This window comes from Ornithodoros turicata, chromosome 6 (genome assembly GCF_037126465.1).
Source record: "Ornithodoros turicata isolate Travis chromosome 6, ASM3712646v1, whole genome shotgun sequence".
Classification (NCBI taxonomy): Eukaryota; Metazoa; Arthropoda; class Arachnida; order Ixodida; family Argasidae; genus Ornithodoros; species Ornithodoros turicata.
This window is the reverse complement of record NC_088206.1, coordinates 14,260,992-14,277,089: the sequence shown is the minus strand read 5'-3', so window position 1 is coordinate 14,277,089 and position 16,098 is coordinate 14,260,992.

Genomic DNA, 16,098 nt, shown 5'->3' with positions numbered 1-16,098 from the left:
ACGTCTGGGCCGACCGAGTACAAGAGGTCCGGCAAAGCAATCGGCCCATATACGCACGGCCACACCAGTAAAAAGATAACATGGCCACAATTCCTCTGTAAGTTCCCAGTTCTGTCGTCACGAAGAGCTCGGGAAAACCGTGTCTAGAGGACCGCGTAGTGCATTGAGGCTTGGTTCTGCCTGTACAGTATTCAGTATTCGGTTTTGTCGAACGCATTATACTATAACTTTTGGTTCGATCACGTTTCGGGTAGAGCTTCACATGGTTTCGTTCGCTCCGAGTGCATGGGAAGTATTTTCTAACTCAAAATAAGTGCAGATATCATAACGATGGGATGATATTTCACTTTATTTTTGTTTTTAAACTCAAGCTCGCGTACTGCGGTACGCTGTGTCTGGCGCTCTAACAGAACAGAGCAGAAATATCTGGGCCTGTCGCTTTCACCATGGCTAGAATATATCAACCGCGGTTTGCGCGAGCACCGCCATCGTTTTCACTTGACATTGTCTGGTTACGGTTCCTTCAGGTTGTGCTTTGTTCATAGCATGTGTTCCACGCCTTTCCGCGCCACTGAACATTCGAGACTTCAAATTACCAACAAATTGTTCTGACACCCCTCACCAATATAGACGAGATAGCGAACTTCCTGCACTCCGAAAGATAGATGACAACGAATATCAGGCCCCATCAGTCATTCTTTATACCGCGCGACGGGCTGAAAGATGAATCATCTAAAATAGAAAGAGGCAGTGAAAAAAAAGGGGGACGACAAGAAAGCCGAGGGGGAAAAAAAAGTAAGACCCTCATTGTAACAGTTACGTATCGCGGTAGCTACAGGAGAACCTGCGCTGAACCAGTTTTCTAGTGTCCTTCTTTTGTATCGTTGTTACACATACACGTGCAGGAAGAACTCGATCTGCAAGGTTCGGAATGAGCCCTCGAGAAGAATATTCCGGGCGGACCAGATGCAGTTTCTATGGATGCTTTTTTTTTTTAAACGCTATAGCTGTTTTCCTTTTGTCTTCTTTATTTCTTTTTATTTTTTACTGTAACATTATAGCCGGAGTATAGAATGTACCGATGTGTGCAGCCTGTACACAGGCTCTGCTCGCCATACAGCGTGGGAAAGAGTCGCCCTGTGAGTCGGCATAATTAATTAATGATCGAGCTCGGAACGTGCAAGATTGACGACGGTGATGGTGGTAATGAGAGAACACCGTGAGCGTACTTGCGCGAATATACGATTAGCGGTGACTGCAAAGTAATGGGAAGATGGCCTACAAGGGAACAAGACATGAAGGCACTCAAGGCATTGTGTGTCTACCTAAAAGAAAGCGGTATACACTGCCGCTACTAACAGGAACACATATCATAACCCTCAAACCACCTAAATGAGATGGAGCTGCAGGCGCCCTTAGGGCAGCCACCCTGCTCCAAGTCTTTCCCCCGCTTTTTCTTTTTTTTTTTTTCAGTTAATTACTACTACTACATTAGCGGTGACATGCAGGGGAGCCGAACTTATTTTGGGGCTGCACAGCTCCAATCCCGAAATACGGCGGCCGTGTCTTGTGGGCGTGAATGAGAATTGTAAATAAAAACAAATTTCTGGATACGAAGAAAAATTGGTGTAGTTGCTCCTTTTGTGATTTCGACGGCTATTATTTTTCTCTCTCCCTCTCTCTTTTCTTTGCTTCTTTGCTTTACACACCGCTGCCGTGTTGATATCATTAATGTGCGTAGGGGTTCGAACAGATGGGAACAGGAGACATATTAAAAATGTCACAAAATGAGGAATGCTATGTGATAGCAAGGTGTGATGTGTAACCTTGTAATAGCCATTTTGACAAATAGGCTCAACGAAAATCACAGTGAATCTTTATGAATCCGAAGATTTGACGTTTTGGTTTAACCATTGAGGTATTTACAACGTATTGACATGCTATACTAAAGCACAGATCTTTGGGCTGCCGTGCCGAATGCTTAATGAAGCCAATGCCCACATTCATGTATTGCCTGCCTCGTGACACGAGCGTTCAAGCTCGTGTTCAACGCAAGAGCACCCAACATGATGTTTGAAACATTTTATACATACTTTCTTTTACGTTTGATAAGAGTTATTTTCGTGTTTAAATGTAATGAGAATAAAGATAAGAATAAGATTAGATAAAGATGGTTAAATGTATAAAGGACTCCTTCAGCACCCGAAATGCCGTTCTCAGGTTGAGCACGACAGTGTATAGGGAGTGTGCGACAAACTGGTGGCGCCGCGATGCGGCCTCCGGAGAAAGTACCTTGCGTGATAGCCGCCGGGTAGGCAGCTTTGTTTACACGTAAAGTGCGGGTGTCTTTTTTTGCAATACTGGAACTGTTGCATCGCTAACTGTGCCAGTACCTAAAAGAACTCTTCATTAGGGACCTGATGTTTCATTTCTCGTGATTTCTTTGCTTCTAATACCACCGAGGGAACTAGACTGGCAGCGAATAGCGTTTGTGACGCGCTTTCGGCCATTGCATGAGGTGTGCACAACATATTATATTTCTTTTGTTGTAGTTTCAATGAAACTGAATGAGGACCTGCAAAATGATCAATGATTTACAGTTGCCACTTTCGTGACGGTGAAACGCCGCTGGATCGTGATACTGATTGAGGTGTTTCATCGCCAATGCCCAGAGCCGATATTGCTCCCGGTAATCTGATTGACGAGTCTCACAGTGAGAACGGAAGTTCTGCGTTGTCCAAAAGGTTTAGTTTTAGTATTTACGCTCCAACCATTTCACAGCTGTCGTGCCGCAAGCCTACGGCGGTAGCCGAAGTAAAAACTCATAAAATTTCTCTGAGGATCTCTTTAGCGTTATTGTATCTGAAGACACTGGAAAAACCGCAGTACAAGTTTAGACAATAAGTTGTGACCTCACGTGATTATTTGTATGGATAAAACGGACGCACAATGTAGATTTCAGTGACGAAGCTATGTGCGTGCAATGAGGACGAAAGGAATACAAGACTCAGTCAAAAACATATTACAAGTGGCTGGAATCAGAGAAATAAACGTATATAGCCTTCACTAGCAAGCCAGGATTCTGTGACGCGTCAAATAACCATCCTCTCGACGTATCACTTACAGGTGTTTTGACCAGACAGACGCGAGTGGCTGTTCTCCTTCCGCACTGTTAGATACATTATAAATACGGTGGTTGCTTCTGTGCAGTTTTTCTCCATTCTCTTCGTTCGCACCCCAGAAAGGTTCCACTTCACCCAGAAAGGCACTTCAAAAATTAGCCCTTCTAATTACGGCGGTCGCCACGCAAGCTACGGTTCCACCGAGAAAGCATAAAACGGGCGGCGTGGTATCACGTCGGATACTTCCAAGACCGCCCCTGGCGGCGCTGTCGCGACGGAGCAGCGCGCCCCCTTTAGGTGTCGCACTGTCCCTATAGTCGTGTTCACCCTAAGAACGGGTTCTCTCTGATGCTGAGGTAAAACTGCATAATACATGCTTATTACATTCAATATGAACATAACCTTCCTAAAAAATAAACACGACACGGAAGAAATGCCACATACAGCGTTTCAAACACCATGTTGGCTTCGGGTGGTTAGATACAGGCAGAGAAAGATGCACCGGCAATGCCCACACAGCATACCGGAAACCACAGTTACGAAAATGGATTATACGCCCTTGTTTCCAGCAGCGCTGCATGAGGATCCCCTTTGATCCAGGAGGGGTGGTTGTACGTGCGCGTGTATGTACGACGGCAGCGTGTGTCGGCGGTTGTCGCGTGCGCTCGTCGGCTCCTGCGAACCGCGGCCGGCGCATTTTCCCACGCTGCCTCTTTCGTGCCTCCATCATCCAAGGGTCACTCTGCCCGGAGGAGAGGGTGTACCCTGCGCTGTGGGCTTCACCCCAGCATCATCGCTTCGTTCGGCGTATGTGGGCCACAACATTTATTGCATCCTCCCCCCCTTTGCGTCGTGTTTTGTTGAGGATTTAATTTCCCAGCACGTAGTTTTTCTTTTTTTTGCCGAAACCGATTAGGAATAACGCATGCTTAAAAAATTGTTACCTCGTCTTTTTTTAGTAGTCTTTATTATTTCGTTAATTATTTGCAGATATGTATATTAATTAACTACAAGTAACGCGATTGTTGTAATTAATTAGATTCGCGGTCACTTGTTGGACCAGGATTACTTTCGATATAATGCAGTTGTAACTGTGAGTTAATTACTTTGTTGAAGGAAATTTTATTAAACTCACGAACGGAATATGAACTGCCACTTTACACCTCAGTTGACGCACACCTTACATACATACACACATAGTTTACATGAAGTTCGCCACTCCAGATGCCTGTGATTAATTACTCTTGCGAGTCATTTGTAATGCACTTGGAGTTACTTTTGGAACGTCTGCGTGCGATTTGGCATACTTTGCTTTCGAAAAGGCATTTTTTCACCGTTTCACCGTGGCACGTTTTAATGCATTCACCAAAATTCAGTGGTGCTGTATCAGTTCTGCATGGCACGTTCTCATTTCTCTGCTAGGCGTAGAATTTGACTCATCGTACATCAGTAGTCATTTAATCAGTCATTTCGATAAGTTCGAAATGACCGATTAAATAATGAAATTAAAGTTACGCATCAAAATTATGTATTGAAATGAACGTAAAGTAATTGGAGTACGTTTACACGTAAGGTGAGTCAGCTTATTTGTGTGACGACATGCTGCACGTTCCGCAGGGTAGGACTGCGGATAATTTCGACCACCTGGGGTTTCTTTTGACTTTGCGCTCGCTGGAATTCTCCGACACGCATGGTACCAGTTTAAGTGGCTAGCGCGCCGACCATGTCGCGTCGGGTCTGGGAGGTATCCGGGTTCGCATCCCGTTGCCGACCTCTGTGATGTCGGCAACGGCGATGAGTTTCACAAACACCGCCACCATCCGACACACGGCGCTGGAAGCAATCTACCGTTATCTACCAGTCCTCGGCCGCCAGCTCACGTACTCGGCATAAACGCAACTCGGTGTACACCTCCATTACTTCTTAACTGTATAATCAAATTACAGTTGACGTTCTGCTTGTGAATGTAATTCAATTACTTTTTTGAGCGTGTCGTATAGTGACTCGACTATTTTTGAAACGTCGTTTTTACGGGTCTGTTTACTATTTATTTTTATCTTTGGAATTATGCCACGTGGCCCAGTGGATACAGACTCTGTTGCGGGTTCGAATCCTCCCGCCGACGATGCTCTCTCGTTCGTTCTGCTCGTTTTTCAACAGACTCTTCAGACAGACGTCGGCACAGCAATTACTCACACTCCACAAACAAACAAGCAAAAACAAAAAAAACGAAAACAAAAACCAAGTAAAAACACACACAAGCAAAATACATTCCCGACGATTGTCGGGGAGTGTGTTGTTCCCCGTGAACAACAAGTATAGACACTGCCGATGAGATAGGGTGTTTTCCCCGTGAAGTTCGCCCAGGATGCCATACTGAACCGATTCTTTCTAGTTCCCCATTATTTTCTTATGTCCGACAGCACGCGGCCGACGATTTGCCGAAGAACCTCCTACACTCTTAAAAATGAAATTCACCTCAGAGCACGCTCTTAGCCAACCATCATCTCGAATGATATCGTTATCTGCCCTGATTTGTTGAAGACGGGAGGCGTCCGCCCTTTCTGTGACAATTATGAACAGCATAAGTGTCACAAAAAAGGCATACACCTCCTGTTTTATATACACCTCCAGTAGTATATTTCCGGTGTATATGAATGAATGTTTCCTTACGGCCGTGTACAAATATCGTTTATTCGCAGTTTTACCTTGGTTGATTGATTGATTGGTAAAAGCAAAAATGGAGTTAGTAGCAAACATCATTGAGATGTAAGCAGTTGTTGCGTGAAGTCTGTCGTCCCTTGTCTCTAGCTGCGTTTCTTATGTAGCGAATCATTGAGATGGTTCAAACGTATTGGTTCGATGCACTACTCAAGGATATTAAGGGATTAAGCAAGTGCATATTTCTGCAAGTTCCTCTTGTGCGACACCCCACATCGAGTCCTTCAACGATTTTTCCTACATTGCATTCTGTTTACATTCTATTCAAAATGCTAGCCTTCTGTGCTGCATGAATAAACATTATCTCTCAATCGTATCGTGGGAAAACATCTATTCCGATTTCCCGGACGTGTGAAAATTTTTTGCCCTTGTTTACACAATGACCGGCATTCTACAGCATTTAGATCGGTATTTCGACAGTATACCTTGCTTCCGATGAAACCACAAACTAATGGGTAAAGAAAACCCAGCCCGATTAATCTCCTCAAAGATAAGTTTCCTTTTTAATACACACGACAGATCTCTTACCTCTTATCTCCGCGTCTTACAACAAACACTTTGTGGTACATTTATGTATTCATTCTGTATTTAGCATTTTTTTTATTGTTAAAAGTTTAGCATTAGCATAGCGAAGCGACTGTTGCTGTAACGAACGTGAACAGATGGAGGGAAGGAGCCAGGAAAGTTCGTTCTGAATCGATTCGCTTTCTGTTACACGGCAAATAACCTAAGTTACAGTGTCACAGAAAGCGACAAACTTCACACAGCTGTGTGAAGTTCTGAAGACATTTTGCAGTCGTAATAACTTATTAATCATGATTAAACGTTTAACATAATAATGTATCTGCCACACTTTTTGTTGTATTAAAGGCTCTTTAATTATTGAATATAAAACTCCCACAAAACACGACTAAGTGGTGAATTAAATATTTCTGCGAAAATCAAAGACAACTTATACGCAGACAAAGTTGTCACCCATGCATATTTTACAAGATCAATTCCCGTGCCTGCCCGTTCACCCCCTGACGCGGAGGAGGGACGGGAGGCTTCCTCCTTCCCCCATCCTTCCCACCTTCCTGTGTCCCTACCCATCCACCCGCTAAACTCAGTTTGGCTTTCCCACATCGCATCCCTCGCTGTCCCTCAAAAGCTCTCTCTCTATTCAACCTCACTGCACCGATACTCCAGGCGTTTTTTCCTTTGTTAAAAGGCCTCCCCCACTGATGCCATCAAATATGTGTGCAGTACGGCTTTGCATGCATTAAGGACACCGCGCGCCTGTATATATTGTGCGCTGCCGATAGCGCGTCGTATAGTGCGGCTGAATTGGATATAGGCACGTGGCGCTATACCTTTCCCACGGTGATATTTTGTGGCGCCCCCGCACCCTGCAGTTTTACTTCTCGATTGGTTACACAGTGTGGATGGTGAAACATGGGCGGTATGAAGCTTGTACCGGAACGGCGACCAAAGCGCTGGTTTGAAGTGCGAGACAAATTACGTCCTCTTTTATCAGTTTTCAATGAGATCTCTGTTTTGTATTTGCAGAGGTATAGTGACGATTTCATTGCATTGAATGAAGCGAAAGCATGTTCCTTCCCAGCGTAAAATGTGTTCTGGGTCTCGCCTCGCCAACAACAACAACAACAACAACAACAAATATGTGATGGTGATGACATGAGGTGCTTCACCTGAGAAGTTGCAGTTTGCCCCAGTATATATATACGCAGTGGAGAAATCCACACGCGATATGGCGCCATTTGTGCCGACGTGTGAATGATACTATGGAAAAGTATTTAGAATGCGATGCTAAATACTGAAGACAAAAAGTAATTAAGACACAGTATACAAATACTTCGAAATCAAAGCAATTAGAGTACAGGGTGTTACCCTATAAAAGTCTGGCCGTGCCGCCATGCCGTACTCGCCAATTACTCCAATTACAATCAATTACGCCAATTACAATCAATGCAGGTGGCACATTGTGTGGTCTTCGTGTAAAGCTCATAAGGACATTTAATATTGGTAAATTTCGAAGTGATTGAGCGCCGCAGCACGAAGTTATAACTCAAAACGTGCAATTCCCGTAGTCAAAACAATCAACATGGCGGCGTTGAGAAGAGCAGTTGACATGCTGCTCCCCAGACGGCGACGTGTCGCATATCCTGCCAGCCGGATAGAGCTGTAGTTTTCATTTCGCTTTCGTGTAACTGTCGTATTTTGCTCAGAAGTAAGCAACGTGAGGAACGAAAATGCCGACGTACTCAGCAGACGACACCCAAAAGGGATGTCGTCTGCTTACTGAAAGGCAGTGAAATAAGATAACGCGGGGACGTCTCCGCCTGGATGGACGGATGGATTGATTGTCAGAACGACACGTCGCCGTCTGGGGAACTGTGTCACAACTGTGATTCACAACACCACCATCTTGGCTGTTTTGACTACGGGAACCTCACGTTTTGCGCTATAACTTTGCGTTACGGTGCTCAATCACTTCGATATTTACCATGATGGAATGTCCTTATGAGTTTGATACGTAGGCAACACATCTTACCACCTGCATTGAGTAATTGGCGAGCACGGCATGCCAGCGCGGGGAGACTTTTATAGGGTAACACCCTGTAGATTAGCGAACACTGACTTCAAAATGCACTTAGGTTATATTTGAGAGGCTTGAGCATCGACTGTCAAATCAAGCATATATACACTGGACGGATAATTTGTTGTGTTCAGAAAGGAAATGACTATGAAAAAAATGATACCTCCTTCCTAGGTTCCCTTGTGGAGGAACTCAACCTTTACCGTCAGTGGCACTGCTAGAAAGATGGTGCACATTTCTCTCCCAAAAACTATAAAGGTGGTAACATGAGCCACAGTGGGTAAACGCCTCTTCTTCTTCGTCTTCTTCATCTAACTGGACGGTGTCTGGAGCTATGTGGTCTCCCTGTTGGACACCTGCAGTTCTATTTCTTTTATGCTTCAGCGTAGTGTGAAGACGTGTCTTGAACGTGCGACGCTCTGCCATGAGCGTCACTGTTTCCTTCATTCTCTCATTTTCAGATCAGCGGGAGAACAGCTTAACAGCGGTTGACGATACCGCTGTCTTTTAAAAATGCGCAGAGGCCTTTCATTACTTTCACTTCAATACTTTCCATTCAATAAATATATATCCCCCCCTTTCACTTCTGTCTGGGGTTTTTCCTGGGTTTTCCTCAGACGCTTTCAGACATATGTCGGCACAGTTCCCTTAGAAGTCGGCCCAGGACGCACTTTCCCCCAGGGCGTGAGTCGTGACGTTGCCCACATAGGTGAGGCCGACAACGGCAAGCCCTATCACCACCACCACCCCACCACCACTTTCACTTGTTGCTGTTTGCTGCGCCAGTAACCAAATAGTTTGCAGAAGCTGAAAGGTCGAGAGTCAAGCTTATCGAGCACAGCCTGAAGTCGTTCTCTGTGAGTCTCGTAAGTTGGACACCGCATGATTATGTGAAGTGTGTCTTCCGGAGTGTTTCATGTGCGGCATAACGAAGTTGATATGAGTTTCGTCCTGTAGAGTGTTGCCCGTGAATAAAGCTGACCGGCGGATTCTGTGGATGGCTGTTTGCAGCAGAGGTCTCTCCAGGCTCCTTGGGACGATAGCTGTCAAATTGGGATCGATGAAAGAGAGATAATCAATAGGTCGGGGGGATGACTCCCATAGTTCTCTGGGTTTTTGGGTCGTCGTTTTCCTTAGATAGGCTTTGGAGTCAGCTTTCGAGAAAGGTATGGCGCTGAGCTTGGTCTTGCTTAGAGCTTCCTTGACTGGTTTGTCTGCTGCTTCATTCCCTGATATACCACTGTGGGATGGAATCCACTGCAGGGAAGAAACACCTCAAAAGCTAGGTAACCGTCGGAATATATATGGCGGTGGAGGTCAGACTCAGAACGCAGAAGCAGAAGACCTATCCCATAGGAATGGTGAAACGGAATCCAAAGGCAGCGGGAAGAAGTCTCGAAACTGAACATGATATAAAAAGAGACAGACAAACTGAAAGTAATTATAGTGCTCAGCTTAAAATACTGTTAAAAAAGAGAGAGAGAGATTACTACCGTTCGGAAGAAGTACTGAGTACTTCAGCAGAATGACCCAACAAGTATTTAAAACAAAACGTTGTGAGTACGAAGCTCAAGGTATACGTACAAGTCTGCATTCGAACCCATACCAGCTCCTGGTCTGCAGCATGACCTTGGTGGTACCAGGGGATGCTGTACCCAATTGGCCAAGCCGACAACATCGACGCCATACATTGAATTTCTAACGCATGCAAACAGTTGTCAAAGGAAAATTTATGAAACTCAAGAACTGAATATGTGAACTGCTACTTCACACTTTAGTTGACATACGCCTTACATACGTACACACATACGTGCATACTTACTTACATGCACACACAGTACTCCTTAAGTTCAACACTCTAGATGTCTGCGATTATGTATACAGTATGGAATGCAGTACATAATGAGTGTATGAGTATGCACACAGGTGCAGAGTAACAATTATTCATCGCCACCAACTGCGGATTGCACCATCTACAGCATCATCGCAACAGGGGAAAAGAGGAATACAAATTCCTAACATGACACACTATCAACTGCTAGTATGATGGCTGCCCCCGTCACGTTCGCTTCGTCAACGGAAGACCCTTCAAGTCCTCATCAATCTCACGTCGACCCAAACTGAAGAAGAAACATCCCCCACCCACAGCGTAAAACACCCAAGAACAAAACGAAAGAACAAAAAACTTCATCGTTTTCTATTAACACACATCCTCTACTCACCGACCACTTCCGCTATTACGATCTGCCACCTCCGGTGAGGGTGACGTCACGATCCAGCAGTGCCACTTCCGGCGACAGATCACGCACGCCTCACTTCCGCTCACATAACCCCCCCCCCCCCCCCCTTCTCGTGAATCTGCTATGTTTCTGAGTACGGTCCACCATCACGCCAAAGTATCTTCTGAAGGGAAGAACAGTTATTTCCGCTTTTGGTCTTCCTTTTTTTTTGTGTGTGCGCGCGCGTTGTTTTAGGCTACGTATACGGTCCTTTTTATTGGTATTAATGACGCAGTGTTCCTCCGAAGATTAATGCGTCCGCACCACAGGATGTTATGGCAGAATATTGCGTAGCCTATATACGCTGGATGGGGCGCCCGTGAAGTTAAGTGCCCATCTATAGATATTTTCGGTTTGGCCACATGTATATGCTGATAATACGGGGAACTTAATGAGAGGGTCATTGCCAGAACTCGTTAGGTCACAGAGTGACCGTGGTCATAGGCAGTCAAACTTTTATGACGATGAAGCGAGGATACATCTTTAACAGTCCTGTGTCCAGTATATAGTACACTCTTAGGGAAAAAAAAGGGTGGATCAGTTACACTTTTTAGGAGGTAATAGTTGTCGCATATGTTGTGCCTAAAAAAGTTGCAAAGTTCTACCTGCTACCTCACTCTCGAAACAGAACTTCATCGCATAGCACGTTGTCCGCCAACCATTGCCACGAATGATAGGGTTATCGCTTCTGATTCGGTGAGCGAGGGAGGCGTACGCCTTTTTGTAGCAATTTGGATATATGATACTTTCTTTTATGATACTCTTTTACACCCTTTATCAGACGCTATGTTGACCTAAGTGGTAACTGTACAAGTTATAGTGGTGATATGTTGTGCCTAAAAGGTTGCCAAATTCTACCTGCTACCTACGAATGACAGGGTTACCGCTTCTGATTCGGTGAGCGAGGGGGGCGTACGCCTCTGTGTAGCAATTTGGATGTATGAAAATTGCTTTTACCACCATTTTACACCTTTTATCAGACGCTATGTTGACCTAAGTGGTAACTGTACACTCTTAAAAATGAACTTCACCGCATAGCACGCTCCTAGTCAACCATCATCTCAAATGATGTCGTTATCTGCCCTGATTTGTTGAAAACGAGAGGCGTACGCCTTTTTTGTGACAATTATGAACAGCATAAGTGTCACAAAAAAGACAAAAGGCGTACGCCTCCCGTTTTGAACAAATCAGGGCAGATAACGATATCATTTGAGATGATGGTTGGCTAGGAGCGTGCTATGCGGTGAAGTTCATTTTTAAGAGTGTACAAGTTACCACCTTTTCACACCCTTTTTATGTGTTCCTTCATTATCGTCATATAATGTTCCATGTGCAATGCACTCTAAAAACTGAACTTCACCTCATCGCACGCTCTGCGCCAACCATTGTCGGGAATGATAGGCTTATCACTTTTGATTCGAGGAGAGAGGGAGGCGTACGCCTTTTTGTGTCAATTACCATGTATCCAAATTGACACAAAAAGGCGTACGCCCCCCTCTGTCTTCGAATCAGAAGCGATAAACCTATCATTTGTGGCAATGGTTGGCGCAGAGCGTGCTTTGAGGTGAAGTTCAGTTTTTAGAGTGTGGGGTAGGGTATACGGCACCGCCGCGGTAACACACCCCATCTCATCGTCAGCATCTATTGGTGTTGTTGTTGACGGGAACATATAGAAATAAAATAAAGGAATTACATAATACTCTACATCTACATATGATATTACGCACAAATTACATAATAATCTTCTACCCTTCTACACAATACTTTTGGGATTGGTCCTTATGGAGACGAGTTGTTGTTCAGCATCACACGAAGAACGTAGCGTGTCTTCAAAAGTAACACAGTAACAAAGTCGTACAGCTGGCTAAACTTTTCAGTGACTTCCTTCTTTCATTATCAAAAGTAATTTTAACGATAATTTGTGCTTAAACTGGAACTCAACAAGAGCATCTTTTCATTTGCGTTCATCCCGTAACCAGCCACTTTCCAGTTCATATAACGGTAACAGGAACCATATATCGCGTTTCATACGCATCGTCTGCGTGCCCCGTCGTATATAGTAGATCGGCCCGATGAGATCGGGAACTCATTCTCCCACGACGAAGATAATTTGATGATCATGCACGGCATGCGGAATCCCGTTTTTGCATTGCTCCGTATATAGTTGTCGCCCCGAGGGTTATCATCGACGAGGTGTACACATCGGGACGTGCTTTCCCACGACGGCCAAAGTCAAGGCCGCGCCGGCGACGACCTCCGTCAATTATCGCCCCCTCTCCACGCCCGAGAAGCCGATAACGCGCTCACTAGTGCATGCAGCATGTACTCTATGCACGATACCCGCGCCCAAGAAAATGCGGGCTGGATATACGGGCTGTGTCCGAAAGGCTTGCGTGGGAACACGGCTAGGAAGCGATACATGATGGCCGCAGAAGAGGGAAGGGAAAAATGATAGGATCTCCATCGGAGAGATAGATTGATGTTTGAAAATATGCAGATATGTATTTCGTGTGAGCACCGCGAAGCAGCTGTGGCTGTGAGTGGAAGATATCCGGAGAAGAGGAGATGGCAGAGCATGCAGGCCGCAATGGCTGTTGTGGTCTTGAACCTTCTGTGGCCTTAAGGTACCGAAGCAAGGCGCCAAGCTACCTGCTACAATTCCTCAAGGCAGCAAACGTGCGGGACTGTGACACACGTGCTTCCGCGCATATTCATTTTCTCTGTGTGTGTGTGTTCTTTTTAAGAGTAGCAAGCCAAATATTGTCTGACCTCTCTCGACACTTAAAGAGAAGAAGCAGTCCAAAGGCAGAACGACAACAACAACTGAAGAGAGGAAAATTGTAATGATAATTCGTGACATTCATTGCCACATTTTCATTAGTCGCGACGCAGCTATGATCATCAGTGACGTCGCGGTACTCAGTTTGTTCGATCAATTTTGCTAGTTAAATTTGACGGGCTCTTCGACGCGCAGTGAAATCTGAAAGCGCGGGATAGTGCTAGAACGGTTTCTTAAGACCTGTCTAAGCATTCGCACCACGCCGCGAGACTGCTGACGTCCTCGGCAGGGTTCGAACCTACAACCTTGGGATCACTAGGCGGACATGTTACCAAGTGTTCCACCGGGGGCCTTCCTTTCTTTTTCAGTTTGATACATATATGACAACAATTACGAGAGCATCTCTCCAGTACGCCCACGTTAAACGTTTGGATCGCTGGATTGTACGCAGTACATCTTACAGTGTTCGTGAACGCCGCGCCTCCTTTTTCCGTTTTCACGAAAAGTGTCTCAGGGACAGCAGGGGAGCTTCACCATGTTGAACTTTGGAACGCGATTCCCATATGCAGCGCATGCCCGCACTAAGACAAACACGTCCAACGACACCTGCGCATTACAGGAACCGACAGAACCCTGACGGAGAAGAGACTCACAAAAATTGTTCTTTAAACGTTCGTATGGAAAAGACTTCTCAAAGCAGCACGCCATCTTGGCATGAGATGAGCAGTATGGTCAACGGTCCCCTGGCTGTTGCACAAAAGGCAATTAGTAGCATCAATCATGATGCACCACATCAATCAAAGTGTCGCAGCCCCTTTAATGAACACACGAATAACGTCTCTCAATATATCAACTCGTTCAATCCGGCTGCCAGTAATTACAAAGACCTCAAGGAACGGACAACCGCCGAAAGCATCGCCTCTCCAACGTTGCCGTATGCAAGCGCAGCATCAACCACATGGACCCGACACGTCGAAAATGACTACTTTGCGCAACCCAAGGAGGCGGGAGTTGATCGGCAAATATATAGACAAGCTGCGGCGGTCATCCTTTGGAGATTACGCCGAGGACGACATCGGAGTCAGCGGAGCGCGACAAAACAAGAGATCACTCGGTCGCTCGCTGAACGAGATTACAGGGACGCACATAAGCGGGGACGGTCTTGTCCAACAACAACGACGTCTGACAACTCTGTGCATCGTGGGAAATGGGCTCAGATCCGTCATCGCTACATTCGATTACGTGTGCATTAGAAGAAAATGCGAATATAACAAGAAAAAAAAACTTTTTGTTACGTTTGTATGTTGTGTTGTGACAGGATATAGTCCAGCAAGAAGTGACATTTTGCATTTCTTGAAACACTCCATCAAGCAGCCTCGCCAAGAACCACCATTCAAATAGTTTTTTTTTTTCGAACGGAGTTTTGTCACCGCACAATAAAATATATACAAAAAAGAAAGAAAGAAAGAGAAACGCAATGAAAAAACAGCCATAAACTTCGTGACACAGAAGTCCCGGCCCGATCTCCTGGTGTGACGTCGGTCCGTGTGACGTAGCATCAACAGTCGCGCAGTCCCATTTCACACTACAAATTCGTCCGCTGCGGGCACGGCGCGCTTTTCAGAGGTTGTGCGGATCAAAGAATACTCGCAAGCGCTACAGGTCGACTACGATCACCGATTTCGCGCAAGAGCGCATGTTGGTTGATGCACAATATGCCGCAATCCAAACTAAAAAAAAAGAAAAGAAAGAAAGAAGATATTGAAGTGGTCTTCACTGCTCCTTTAATGACCTTTTAGCACCGCGCAGCAACTGGAACTACGAATCATAAATGTGGACAGATGGGCATAGGACAACATCAGCAGGAAGGAGTGAAAGACAAAGCGGCCAATATGCTTCCTGGGCCAACGTCAATGAGCATTGTGCCGACATCTGCCGGAAGGTCTGCCGCACTCTTAATACCGGACTTCACCGCATAACACGCTTCTAGCCAGCCGTCCATCCGACACAACATCAACAATAGATGCTGAAGACGAGGTGGGGTGTCATCCCTCCAATGTCATCGTTCCTTTATCTAATTTGCTGAAAACGCACGCCTTTTTGTGACACTTATGCAGTTATGTATAAGTTGTCACAAAAAAGCGAACGTGCTGGACATTCCACAAATCAGGAACGATAGCGATACGGTGGAATGCACTTCGAAAACACGTGCCTACGCCTTTTTTTGTGACAGTTAGCGTCACATGTCATAAATGTGACAAAACACGTTTCCAACAAATCAGGGCCGAGGATGACGATATTCGGGATGACGGTTGGCTATAGGAGCTTGTTATGCGGTAAAGTTAAGTTCTTATGGTTTTCCTCAGACGCTGTCAGACATATGTGTCGGCACAGTTCCCTTAGAAGTCGGCCCAGGACGCACATTGCCCCAGAGCGTTAATCGTGATGTTGCCCACCTCTGTGAGGCCGACAACGGCGAGCCCTTCCAGAACCACCACCACCACCACCACCACCCATCTGTCCTTAGAGTGCGGAACTCAGGGGGATTCGGAGCGACGTCACTGCCAGGGAAGGGAAGCAGCTATGGTAACCATGTAT